A 13,307-nucleotide genomic window follows, 5' to 3' on the forward strand; every position below is an offset into this window, starting at 1 on the left:
TACAGGAACCGGGGGAAGGACGTGGATTTTGCTACTGCACTGTGGTGCTTCTCCAAACTACAAGCAGGTACTACACATGCTTCAGGGCCCATTCACATCTATCGCCTCATCATTCTATCATCATTATTCTGTACCATTCACGAGAGGGAAATTACGAACTATAAAACCCCGACTAACTTCATCCAATAGAGTACCTGATAAGACCTATACCGCTTCTCTATCCTCCCATATATCTAAAGCAAATACCGTATTTGTGCCGGCATTGAGCACATATGACGACCCTTTTAAAAATACAGGTATTGATCCACTGCAAAAAACTCATCACCTGTACTGTAGGAGGATCTCCATACCCCACAGACTATACTGTAAGCCATTGTTTGAAATATTGTTTTTTTCTGCTGTAGCATGCAGAAAACTAGACGATGCACAGTGTAAATCATGTTGTTACTGCAGCTACCATGACACGGCACACACACTGGATGATTTTAAATAAAAGACAGTTACAACATAAGGAAACTGGCGTTGTGGAGAGTTTCCAAACTGATGTCCAAAAGTGACTGACGACCTCTACCTTTAAACTCATCTATCACAGTGACGGAACAACTGATGGCTCTGCATTTTGTTTCGACTGTTTCCTCATACTGCAGTCATGTATGCGATCACTGTTTCAGTGCTATCCATCCCCAGAAGGTGCTGTCCCTCCACCACAACTCTTTCTCCATCTAAAACTATTGACGTCTGTCAATCATTATGTGGTAACCAACTGCGTACCAGTGAACAGATGCGATGTACTCTATTAATAAGCATCACAGTTGATAGTGCAAACAATTTTAGCAATTTTACAGTAATGTCAACACCGATCAATAATGCGACAGCATGTTTACCACTTTCAGTGTCATACCTAAACTGTCCCCTCTTTACTTTGTGAGTATCATTGCAAATGTAGATAGATGACTCTGCAGTACGTCCATTCTTTGTTAACTCTGAAACACATACATCATCAAAGTATATCATACAGTGCTCTGCATATTTCTAACACCTCGAAAATAGTGCTTAATTTACAATATATCTCTATGCTGATGGGAGTCACTGAGCATTCTGGGAATCTTAGGATACAATCATTGACCAACCCCCCCCCCCCCCTGCAGTACCATTACCGATTTAATCTGCAACCGACCAGAAGTAGACCGCTACATTCATGTCTCGTGAATGAATGGAGCTTGCCGTATCATGTCCATCCAAGTGCACAAGATTTCTCGAGATGGACCCATGTCGAGGAAGTTAGCACTCTTTAACATTCCAATGGAATAAATATATTTCAAGTGCATGACATACATCCTTCTTCCCAGTTTCTGTATGATAAAAAACGTTATCGAACCTTAAAACGAAAAAACTACTTCCTTAAAACATTGGTTCTGTGCGATATGAGCAAAAAAAATAGTTCAAATGGCTCTGAGCACTGTGGGACTCAACTGCTGTGGTCATTAGTCCCCTAGAACTTAGAACTACTTAAACCTAACTAACCTAAGGACATCACACACCTGCATGCCCGAGGCAGGATTCGAACCTGCGACGGTAGCAGTCGCACGGTTCCGGACTGCGCGCCTAGAACCGCGAGACCACCGCGGCCGGCGCGATATGAGCACAATATAGCATTGCAGAAATGTATAGCGTCCACATCCGATCATGGTTCAGAAATTATACTATGCCTGTATCAGCCATCTGTGTCACATGCAGATACGCAGTCCTCCACCATTGCGAGAACTTGTTGTTGTTGTTGTTGTTGGGATGTTTAAGGGGGACTAAACAGCTAAGGTCATCAGTCCCCCATGCGAGAACTTGGGATTGTCCAGTTAATTGGGTTCGTGTTGTTGCTTGTAGTGTTGCCGAGGCAAAGAGCAGCGAGTGCTTGGGGAAGGTGGATCCGATTAGCCTTCCTGGACTTCTAATAACTATTTATTGCGTTCAGTTTGTTACTATTTGTTAAGTTCAACCAGCGGTATTTTTCCTGCCTCGTGGCCGCTAACGCCCCAGTTACTTGCACAGGGGGTTAGTGTATGTAATGGCAGTCTACATTTCCTCGCCTTGGGCTGCTGCTGTCCAGTGAGGTGTGTAGTTACGACAGCTTTCTTGATTGTAGGTTGGTTGGCGATTCTTCTACTCTGTTCGTAGTGATTCCTTTCTCGTTCCGGTGCTCTAAGCACAGTATTCTGTGGGCGGAGTCCAAACTGCCAGTTCTGGATTTGGCGTATTCTTTCATCTTTGCATTTTGTTTATTGGACGCCAGGTAGCCTAGACAAGATTGTCATTAGTCCTTCGTTAGACTGCCACTACATTGAGTTACCATCTTGTGAAGTGAATGCAACTCTTGGCTTTCCATCTCATTTCTCGCAAAAGTGATTTTTGCCAGACCTACTCAGAGGTCGATTCCTTGTGCACTGTCTGTGACTGGCGCTTGTGTTTTATTATTTTATTTTCTGTTTTATTGTATGTTCCTAAATGTTTTATATAATTGCCATTCTCGGTGTTACAGCAGGTTTAAATGATTGCGCTACCAAGTTAACCATCATTTTGTCTCAACTGTTTGGTGATTAGTTGCTTGTCCTTGTAAATTAATACTTTCTGTTGTATTTGCTGTTTTATGTATGTTTCTTTTAAATTTTTATACCATTGTCGTTCTTGGCGTTACAGCAGGTTTAAATGTTTGTGCTACCCAGTTTATTATCATTTTATCTCACCCGTTGGGTGATCATTTGCCTGTCCTTTAAATTAACCTTTGCTATTGCATTGCTGTTTTACAGTATATTTATTATTTTTTTTAAATTGGCGTTCTTGGCGTTAAAAGCCTTCAACTGTGACTATGGTTACTTGCCTTAAAATTGTAATTGGAATCACACTGGCTCGTTTTTAAAACATTATTTGTTGTGTCCATATTTTATGATTATTTGGTAAATTGTAATTCACTGAAAACACTATTAATCACACATTAATTACGTGTGATATCTGATTTATTGCAGAGCCTGGAACTACCGTTTTAAAATAAATGTGTGTAATTGCAAAAGGGAATCAATAGTAACTAAATCCTGCCTTCATTGACTACCGGGTTTCAAATAGGTAAAGCGTTGAAAAAGGCTCAAAAATAAGATTAAGACACCCAGAGTAGAGTGCTGCACATTAGGTTATACAACATGTTTGTTCGATTAAATTGCTTCTTACAAGACCTACATGTTTGCTAGCAGCAGAAAATGATGAGCAAGCGAAATCCTACCCCACAAACTGAATTTTTTATAAATAAACAATATACCTTTGAATCTCCTGTTATGATATGCTTCCTCTCCACAAATTTCCATATATTCAGTACACTGCCTTGAATCCCTTAAACTGTTTAAATAAACAGTATTCCACAAATTGTTATTATTTTCTACACTACAATCGAATTCCCTCCAAATGATCGATCAATTGAGTCTTTTTCCCACCAGTGTACAGGAGGGAAAGTGGAAGGTTAGGGGTTTACCAGAGGGGTGAGTTCACGCAACTGATCAACTTAATAATGTAGTGAAACAAACTGATAAGAGTGAAATGGACTATCCAATACCTGAAAGCGTACCTGTAGCAGCAAGGGGTGATATTTCCTGAGGGTGCAGGGAGAGGAGTGGGGAACCGATAGTTTAAGTATCTGTCAATGAAAAGGCCAGATCCTTTTGGCAGAACAGGTTAAGTACCTGTCAATCAAACGAGAACAATCGAATTTCCCCTGAGTGCATACCTGCCCCTGATGTAGGGAACCTGCACTAACAAAATGCACTGACATCCTTCTTGCCTCACTACTACTGCATTGTAAACGAATCAGGAGATCTGAGAGCCCTGTCAACAAAACATGAGACAGTTTATGTCAGACAGTGGCTGGTTCTTGCGTTGCATGTCCTCTTGTGTTTGTGTGTGTGTGTGTGTGTGTGTGTGTGTGTGTGTGGAGTCCTAAGGGACCAAACTGCTGCGGTCATCGGTCCATAATCTTACACACTTCTTTAACTGACTTATGCTAACATCAACACACGCGTCCATGGGAAGGACTCAAATCTCCTGCGGGTGGGGCAGCGCAATCAGCGACATGGTGCCTGTAACATACACGGCCACTGCGAGTGGCCATGTCCACATCTCAGTAGTTGCTGAGAATTCAGCTTTTGTTATGTGCGCAATTACCTCATTCATAATTACACTACTGGCCATTAAAATTGCTACACCACGGAGATGACGCGCTACAGACGTGAAATTTAACCGACAGGAAGAAGATGATGTGATTTTCAAGTGATTTTCAGAGCATTCAAGCAATGTTGGCGGCTGTGGCGACACCTACAACGTGCTGACATGAGGAAAGTTTACAACCGATTTCTCATACACAAACAGCAGCTGACCGGCGTTGCCTGGTGAAACGTTGTTTTGGATGCCTCGTGTAAGGAGGAGAAATGCGTACCATCACGTTTCCGACTTTGATACAGGTCGGATTGTAGCCTATCGCGATTGCGGTTTATCGTATCGCGACATTGCTGCTCGCGTTGGTCGAGATACAATGACTGTTAGCAGAATATGGAATCGGTGGGTTCAGGAGGGTAATACGGAATACCGTGCTGGATTCCAATGGCCTCGTATCACAAGCAGTCTAGATGACAGGCATCTTATCCGTATGGCTGTAACGGATCGTGCAGCCACGTCTCGATCCCTGAGTCAACAGATGGGGACGTTTGCAAGACAACAACCATCTATACGAACAGTTCGGCGACGTTTGCAGCAGCATGGACTATCAGCTCGGAGACCATTGCTGCGGTTACCCTTGACGCTGCATCACAGACAGGAGTGCCGGCGATGGTGTACTCAACGACCAACTTGTGTGCACGAACGGCAAAACGTCAGTTTTTAGGATGAATCCAGGTTCTGTTTACAGCATCATTATGGTCGCATCCGTGTTTGCGACATCGCGGTGACTGCACATTGGAAGCGCGTATTCGTCATGGCATACTGGCGTATCACCCGGCGTGATGGAATGGGTTGCCATTGGTTATACGTCTCGGTCACCTCTTTTTCGCATTGACGGCACTTTGAACAGTGGACGTTAATTTTCAGATGTGTTACGACCTGTGGCTCTACCCCTCATTCGAACCCTGCGAAAACCTACATTTCAGCAGGATAATGTACAACCGCATGTTGCAGGTTCTGTCCGGGCCTTTCTGGATACAGAAAATGTTCGACTGCTGTCCTGGCCAGCACATTCTCCAGATCTCTCACCAATTGAAAACGTCTGGTCAATGGTGGCCGAGAACTGATTCATCACAATACGCCAGTCACTACTCTTCATGATCTGTGTATCGTGTTGAAGCTGCATGGGCAGCTGTACCTGAACACGTCATCCAAGCTCTGTTTGACTCAATGCCCAGGCGTATCAAGACCGTAAAACTGCCAGAGGTGGTTGTTCTGGGTACTAATTTCTCAGGATCTATGCACCCAAATTGCGTGAAAATGTAATCTCACGTCAGTTCTAGTATAATATATTTGTCCAATGGATACCCCCTTATCATCTACATTTCTTTTTGATGTAGCAATTTTAATGTCCAGTAGGGTATGTCTCATAGGCTTTTAGCACTCACAGCGAACAGTTAACAAATTTAACGTTTTCCCCATCGCCATCCACTATAGGGTTAAACAGTGTTCAGGTTGAACTTCTAAGATTCGTTGCGGGCTGTGTGATTCTATGTTCACCATCAATTAGTTTTCTTTTACTTTATCTTGACATAGACTCCTTCTTGTGCGAAACTACGTTTGCGTTTGGTATTCATTTTCTGTGAAAAAAAAAAGGAAAAAAATGGAGTAATTCCACCACCTCACTAAGCACCGCTCTACTCGCCATTCGTAAACTGTTGCCAGCACCAGCCCTTAGGGCGCAGCACAACAGTGGCTGCGCACGGCATTGGCCGGCCCGTGCAGTGTGTCGTCACATGCTCGCACAGTTCGGCCGCGGGCCGTGGCTGCGCCTCTAGACGTGACTCGGTGGAGCCTGGAACACAACGGTGCTTTCGTGCAGTACACAACGCAAACAGTGTCGTCACGGGCCCGTTCTCTGAGCACCACGGGACTTGACTGCTGAGGTCATCAGTCCCCTAGAACTTAGAACTACTTAAACCTAACTAACCTATTGGACATCACACACATCCATGGCCGAGGCATGATCCGAACCTGCGACCGTAGCTGTCTCGCGCTTCCAGACTGTAGCGCCTAGAACCGCTCGGCCACTCCAGCCGGTGGTCCGAGACTGTTGTTGTTAAGGGGGACCGCAGCTGCGGGCCGGTCCGCCGTGCACGATTCTGGCATGTATATTCCCTGTAGCGACACGTGAGTATACATTCTGGGTGCTCACAACTTTTTACATTGATAGCGACTGCTGTATAACAGTTATGCGTATCAACAAGTTTATATAACAGCCACTGCCAATAATTATAACACCAATAATAATAATAATAGTAATAACAAGATCCCTGCCGTGTTCTGACAAAAGAAGGAATTGATTTGTGTAATTTTATGGTTTTGTACGTAATTAAATACTTCTGTGTAAGTGGGTATTCGTGGTTTTCCATTTTGTCGGTCAACATCCTTAACAGATGTATCAGTTTACGAATTTCCTTCTGGGACGAGAATCAGGTTTCTTACGCTACATTCACACAGCAAGTGTGCTAACTTTGCACTGCCTTCCTAAATTTTCCCTTGATATCGTCTCTCTCCCAATCAAAGAATCTGGTCTGGGAGGCCCTAGTTCCTTTTTGGCTAACTTTTCCTGGTAATTTCCTTTTCTGTTCCCAGGATGACATTTTTACTCTGTAGCGGACGGCGTGCTAATATGAAACTTCCTGGCAGAATAATGCTGTGTGCCAGACCTAGAGTTGAACTCGGGACCTTCGTCTTTCGAGGCAATTCCTATACCGACTCACGAGCCGTCCTCACAATTTTACTTTTGTGTCAGCGTTTAAAACAGATTCAACATAATTCATGTTTAAACTGCACACGAAAGCCAATCCTCGCACAGTAAACAATCAACTGCAAATACAAAGTACTGTTGGAGGAAATTTTTAAACCAAGTTGTTATGTCTGCCGGCATGGTCACTTGACTAGAAGACAAATGAAGCACCGAGATCCATAAGTGCTTAAGCACGCTGCCATCGATCCGACATTTAAGTCAATATCAGAGAAACCAGTGTTAGAACTTTTAGTGAAATTTTATATTTACAGTGTGGACCTGCAGCACAGGTAAACCTGACTCACTATAAGATCAACAGATTTCAGAAGCATGAATAAACGCTACAATCTCACAATCGACGGTGATGTGCTTTACGCCCTTATGACTCTCAGCGCGTCAAATGGATTATTGTGTGACAAAATTCCTTACTTACTATACTATAACTCATTCAGAAATCCACAAAACAGGTTTACAGTCAGCACAACTTTAACATACACCGACCTAATTTTGCTACAGTTTGTGGTGATTTAATCAGCATACTGACTAATGTGCTATCGCCTAGCACGATTTATGCCGAGCGAACGGGGATAAAAATCTGCAGCAGTGTGCTTCAACCTGGTGGCACTTATGTTAACTTCCAGTTGAGTGGCTAGTGCTATCTTTGCTAATCGTGAACCGCGCACGTTGTTTATCATATCCGCATCTATATGGCACCTCAGGAAATAGCGTCACGGGATTTGCGCATGCAAAAAAGCTCCTTAAAACCAAACAAACTGTCGGTGTGCTCACGACCCTGATGCCAAATGGTGAGAAGCAGTGGCGCGGTAGATTTAAGTGCCGCATCTTTAACATTGCAGCATCTATGTTACGTTTAACAGCCACCAAAGAAAAATAACCAATAAATCCGCAGGGTATCGGAAGTGCTCTTACACAGCAGCCGCCACCATATATTCTTTTTAAAATTACTTTGTACTTGACGTCTGTCACTTGTAGCGACAGTGTTGCCACATAAGCTACCAGACGAAGCTCTGTTACAGACGACACACGGTGTATCACATCACAAGTGCTTTTAACGGGCCAGCACACGTTCATTAGTTATTGACAACAGCAGTTTTTCATACCTTTAAAATATTAAAGCGACCCTCAGACCATCAATAATATTGTCAGTATTGTCATTGGGCCATGCGATTTTACAGTGTTATATATGCTTGATATTATTCCATTCTGGGGGCCATCTATATTGGTATGAACATAGAAGTAAGTACAAACTTCAAACCACCACGATCCCCTTAGAAGAGCATTTACTCGGATTACCGCTTTCGGCAAACTATGTTGCCGCAATCTGAATAAACGTTCTGCTAAAAGAATAGTGGCATTTGAAGTTTGTTACTTCTGTTTCCATCATTTTACAAAAGGTCAAAATATCAAACATCCAAAAGAAAGTGTGTGCAGCAATTATTTTAACAGTAGCTGATACACAACAGAAAACAACGAAAATGGGTCAATATTCCGAGAACGGTTGAAAACGAAGCTACTTGTCGTATGTTAATTTACTGAATAAAATATTAACCACAGACGCAAAAGGTGTTGAACCCTTTTTCGTACGGTCCTTCATCTTAAGACAAATTATTGATACTGTTACGACGTAAAATAGAAAAGCAAAATTCGTTAATGGGAAAAGCAATCGCAGTCGACGTGATTACGGGTAACAGTGATTTCTGACAAAAGGCAGGTCACTGGAATGCTTGATATTTACAGCTCTAATATCATTAACGAAGGCGAGAAGATTTGTCTAATGTGATATAAGCAGAACCAGAAGTCAATAGAAAAGAAAGTGGGGATTCAGTATTAGTATCAGAATTTAAAAGAGCTGTGAAGGATTTAAGATCAAATAAGGCGGAAGGGATAGATAACATTACATCGAAATTTCTAAAATCATTGGGGGAAATGGCAGCAAACGATTATTCGATTTGGTGTGTAGAGAGTACGAGTCTGGTGACATACCATCTAATCGTCGCAAAAATATTATCCACTGGATTCCGAAGACTGCAAAAGCAGACAGGTGCGAGAATTATCGCACAATCAGCTTAACAGCATCAAAGTAACTTAGAGGAATAATATAGAGAAGAATGAAAAGAGCAGTAAGGATGTGTTATATGACGATCAGTTTGGCTTTAAGAAAGGTAAAGGCACCAGAAAGGCAATTCTGACGTTGAGGTTGATAATGGAAGCAAGACTAAGGAAAAATCAAGAAACGTACATAGGATTTGTCGACCGGGAAAAAGCGTTCGGCAGTGTAAAACGGTGCAAAATGTTCAGATACTGAGAAAAATAGGGGTATGTAGTAGGGAAAGACGGCTAATTGCAATATCTACAAAAGCCAAGAGGTAATAAGAGTGAACGACGAAGAACGAAGTGCTCGGATTAAAAAGGATGTAAGACTAGGACGTCGCCTTTCGCCCCTACTGTACATCGAAGAAGCAATGATGGGAATAAAAGGAAGGTTCAGCAGGGGAATTAAAATTCAAGGTGAAAGGATGTCAATGATACGATTCGCTGATGACATTGCTTTCCTGAGCGGAAGTGAAGAAGAATTACATTAACTGCTGAATGAAACGAACAGTCTAATTAGTATTGAATATTGATTGAAAGTAATGACGGATGGAAGACGGAGAACTCCAAAAGCAGACTATCACTGGCAAGAAGGGCATTCCGTGCAAAGAGAAATTTTGTAGTATCAAACATAAGCCTTAGTTTGAGGTAGACATTTCTGGGAATATACACTCATGGAAATGGAAAAAAGAACACATTGACACCGGTGTGTCAGACCCACCATACTTGCTCCGGACACTGCGAGAGGGCTGTACAAGCAATGATCACACGCACGGCACAGCGGACACACCAGGAACCGCGGTGTTGGCCGTCGAATGGCGCTAGCTGCGCAGCATTTGTGCACCGCCGCCGTCAGTGTCAGCCAGTTTGCCGTGACATACGGAGCTCCATCGCAGTCTTTAACACTGGTAGCATGCCGCGACAGCGTGGACGTGAACCGTATGTGCAGTTGACGGACTTTGAGCGAGGGCGTATAGTGGGCATGCGGGAGGCCGGGTGGACGTACCGCCGAATTGCTCAACACGTGGGGCGTGAGGTCTCCACAGTACACCGATGTTGTCGCCAGTGGTCGGCGGAAGGTGCACGTGCCCGTCGACCTGGGACCGGACCGCAGCGACGCACGGATGCACGCCAAGACCGCAGGATCCTACGCAGTGCCGTAGGGGACCGCACCGCCACTTCCCAGCAAATTAGGGACACTGTTGCTCCTGGCGTATCTGCGAGGACCATTCGCAACCGTCTCCATGAAGCTGGGCTACAGTCCCGCACACCGTTAGGCCGTCTTCCGCTCACGCCCCAACATCGTGCAGCCCGCCTCCAGTGGTGTCGCGACAGGCGTGAATGGAGGGACGAATGGAGACGTGTCGTCTTCAGCGATGAGAGTCGCTTCTGCCTTGGTGCCAATGATGGTCGTATGCGTGTTTGGCGCCGTGCAGGTGAGCGCCACAATCAGGACTGCATACGACCGAGGCACACAGGGCCAACACCCGGCATCATGGTGTGGGGAGCGATCTCCTACACTGTCCGTACACCTCTGGTGATCGTCGAGGGGACACTGAATAGTGCACGGTACATCCAAACCGTCATCGAACCCATCGTTCTACCATTCCTAGACCGGCAAGGGAACTTGCTGTTCCAACAGGACAATGCACGTCCGCATGTATCCCGTGCCACCCAACGTGCTCTAGAAGGTGTAAATCAACTACCCTGGCCAGCAAGATCTCCGGATCTGTCCCCCATTGAGCATGTTTGGGACTGGATGAAGCGTCGTCTCACGCGGTCTGCACGTCCAGCACTAACGCTGGTCCAACTGAGGCGCCAGGTGGAAATGGCATGGCAAGCCGTTCCACAGGACTACATCCAGCATCTCTACGATCGTCTCCATGGGAGAATAGCAGCCTGCATTGCTGCGAAAGGTGGATATACACTGTACTAGTGCCGACATTGTGCATGCTCTGTTGCCTGTGTCTATGTGCCTGTGGTTCTGTCAGTGTGATCATGTGATGTATCTGACCCCAGGAATGTGTCAATAAAGTTTCCCCTTCCTGGGACAATGAATTCACGGTGTTCTTATTTCAATTTCCAGGAGTGTACGTATGCATTGTATGGTAGTGAAACATGGACTGTCGGAAAACCGGAACAAAGGAGAATCGAATCATTTCAGATTTGGTGCTACAGACGAGTGCTTAAAATTATGTGGACTGATAAGGTAAGGAATGAGGAGGTTCCGTGCAGAATCGTAGAGGAAAGGAATATGTGGAAAACACTGACAAGGAGAAGGGACAGGGTGACGGGACATCTGTTAAGGCATCAGGGACTGACTTTCATGATACTAGAGGGAATTTTAGAGGGTAGAAACTATAGTTATTGAAACCTGTGAAATAATTATATTTGTACTGCAATGATATATTTGTTAATTAACGTAAATAATGTGACGAAGCTGATACGTATTTCGTGGGCGTTGCATATACAGTACCTGCGGGGCCTGCTACGTTTCCAAATAAAGAAGAAAACAATGCTGCAGAGAAAGCTCGATTGATCACTGTAAAGTGATAAACACGACTATTGCATAGTCCTTTTAAAACAGTTTTCTGTTAGAAATCTACTACAAAACATAATCTGAGAGACGTTATGCTCAATGACGAAATGTTAACATGAATGTTGCCCTCAAAGACGAACTGATAACATTAAGAGTGCACATGAGGTCTGTGTGGCTGACTCATGAAGCTCTGCCAACACCTGAATGGAGAATACTGTCAAATCGTCAGTGCTCGACCCCACATGGTCCAGTACGCATTGAGATTATTTTTGGGGTCATCGAGACTGCTCGTCAGTTTTTCTGGTATTGATTATACGTCAACACGCACCCTCAGGAGGCCAATATAAAGACGGATTGCTATTATTATTGAACGTGTAAAGTCCCCTTGCGTTACATGTAATGCTAAGAGATTTTGGCAGTGGCCGTTTTGCGCTATGATGGGATACTGAGATGATCTGTTAACAGCTGATTTTAAGTGAGTGAAATGCTAAAATAACCACAGTATCGTGATATGCAATGTATCCGAGGATACGGAACACGACTATTCATCACGCTCGCTTTGTTTACAGCCATTAAAGCTAACCTCTGTGAACGAACTCAAGAGAGAAATCAGTGCCAAAAGCAAACAGAAATTTCTCGCTTTCATTGGTGACGTGAAAATATCCTCACACTGGATTCATGAGCTGACGTGTTACCCGTCACAGGCCACACAGGCACGGCAAATAGAAATAATGCACGCTGTTTAAAAATAAGGAAACTTTTCTGTGTAGTTGCTTCCACCGATTGCTAGCTGCAGGCAGCTGCGTTGTCCAAAAGAGGGTGGATACCACTCATGTTAGAGGCACTGGAACTTCCTCTAGTGGATGATCACCTGGAAGTAATAAGTTCCGTAAAACTATCCCACACCGCGTCAGTTACTCACTTTGTATGCCTCACAATACACCTCCAGTCTATTTCGGAGAAATTTTCCATGTCCTTTGTAGTCAGTTTCTCAACTTCATTCACAGTATTTTTTTTTTTTTTCATTTTGGCGACCAACATATCCTTTTATTTGCACCCAAATAAGTTCAGTAGCATTAAAGTGGCAGTGATAAGCTGCTATTCTTATGATTCTATGTCCACATTTATAAGCTACCTCGTCCATGACAAAAGGTTGGATACTGTGGCTAGTGAAGTGGCAGTAGTTCCAAAAGTTCTAATTTTTCAAATGAATCATCCGCAGTAACTGTGTCGTCGTAATGATGTGTTTCTTTAGAGAGGACAGGGGTGTGTCCTTGTCGTTTAAACCGAATGGTATGGGGCACTGTCGATGATAATTACTGACGGGTTTTCTAACCTAGGTAGCAACGTATTTTCGAATCAATTTAAAAATCTTTCATGATCGGTTTTTTCATGGTACTCGGAAGTTTTCTTTGATCTGAAAAGCATTTGAAAACTGGGGATAAGGCCGTGGTAGGTACCAGCATGCAAAAGAAAATTTCAACTACCTTTTCCAGCGGAGAGTGCCATACCTTCACCTTTGTCGTCACTCCAAACTTTCATAACAGTATGTCCTGCATTCGCCCATGTTCCATCTATAAGGTTGAGCCAGACAGTATGGGATTTTACTTCATTATAGGAGCTTTCAAACGGTAACTTCAGTTTTCTTGTTACGGC

This window comes from Schistocerca gregaria, chromosome 2, assembly GCF_023897955.1.
Source record: "Schistocerca gregaria isolate iqSchGreg1 chromosome 2, iqSchGreg1.2, whole genome shotgun sequence".
In the NCBI taxonomy this organism is placed as follows: domain Eukaryota; kingdom Metazoa; phylum Arthropoda; class Insecta; order Orthoptera; family Acrididae; genus Schistocerca; species Schistocerca gregaria.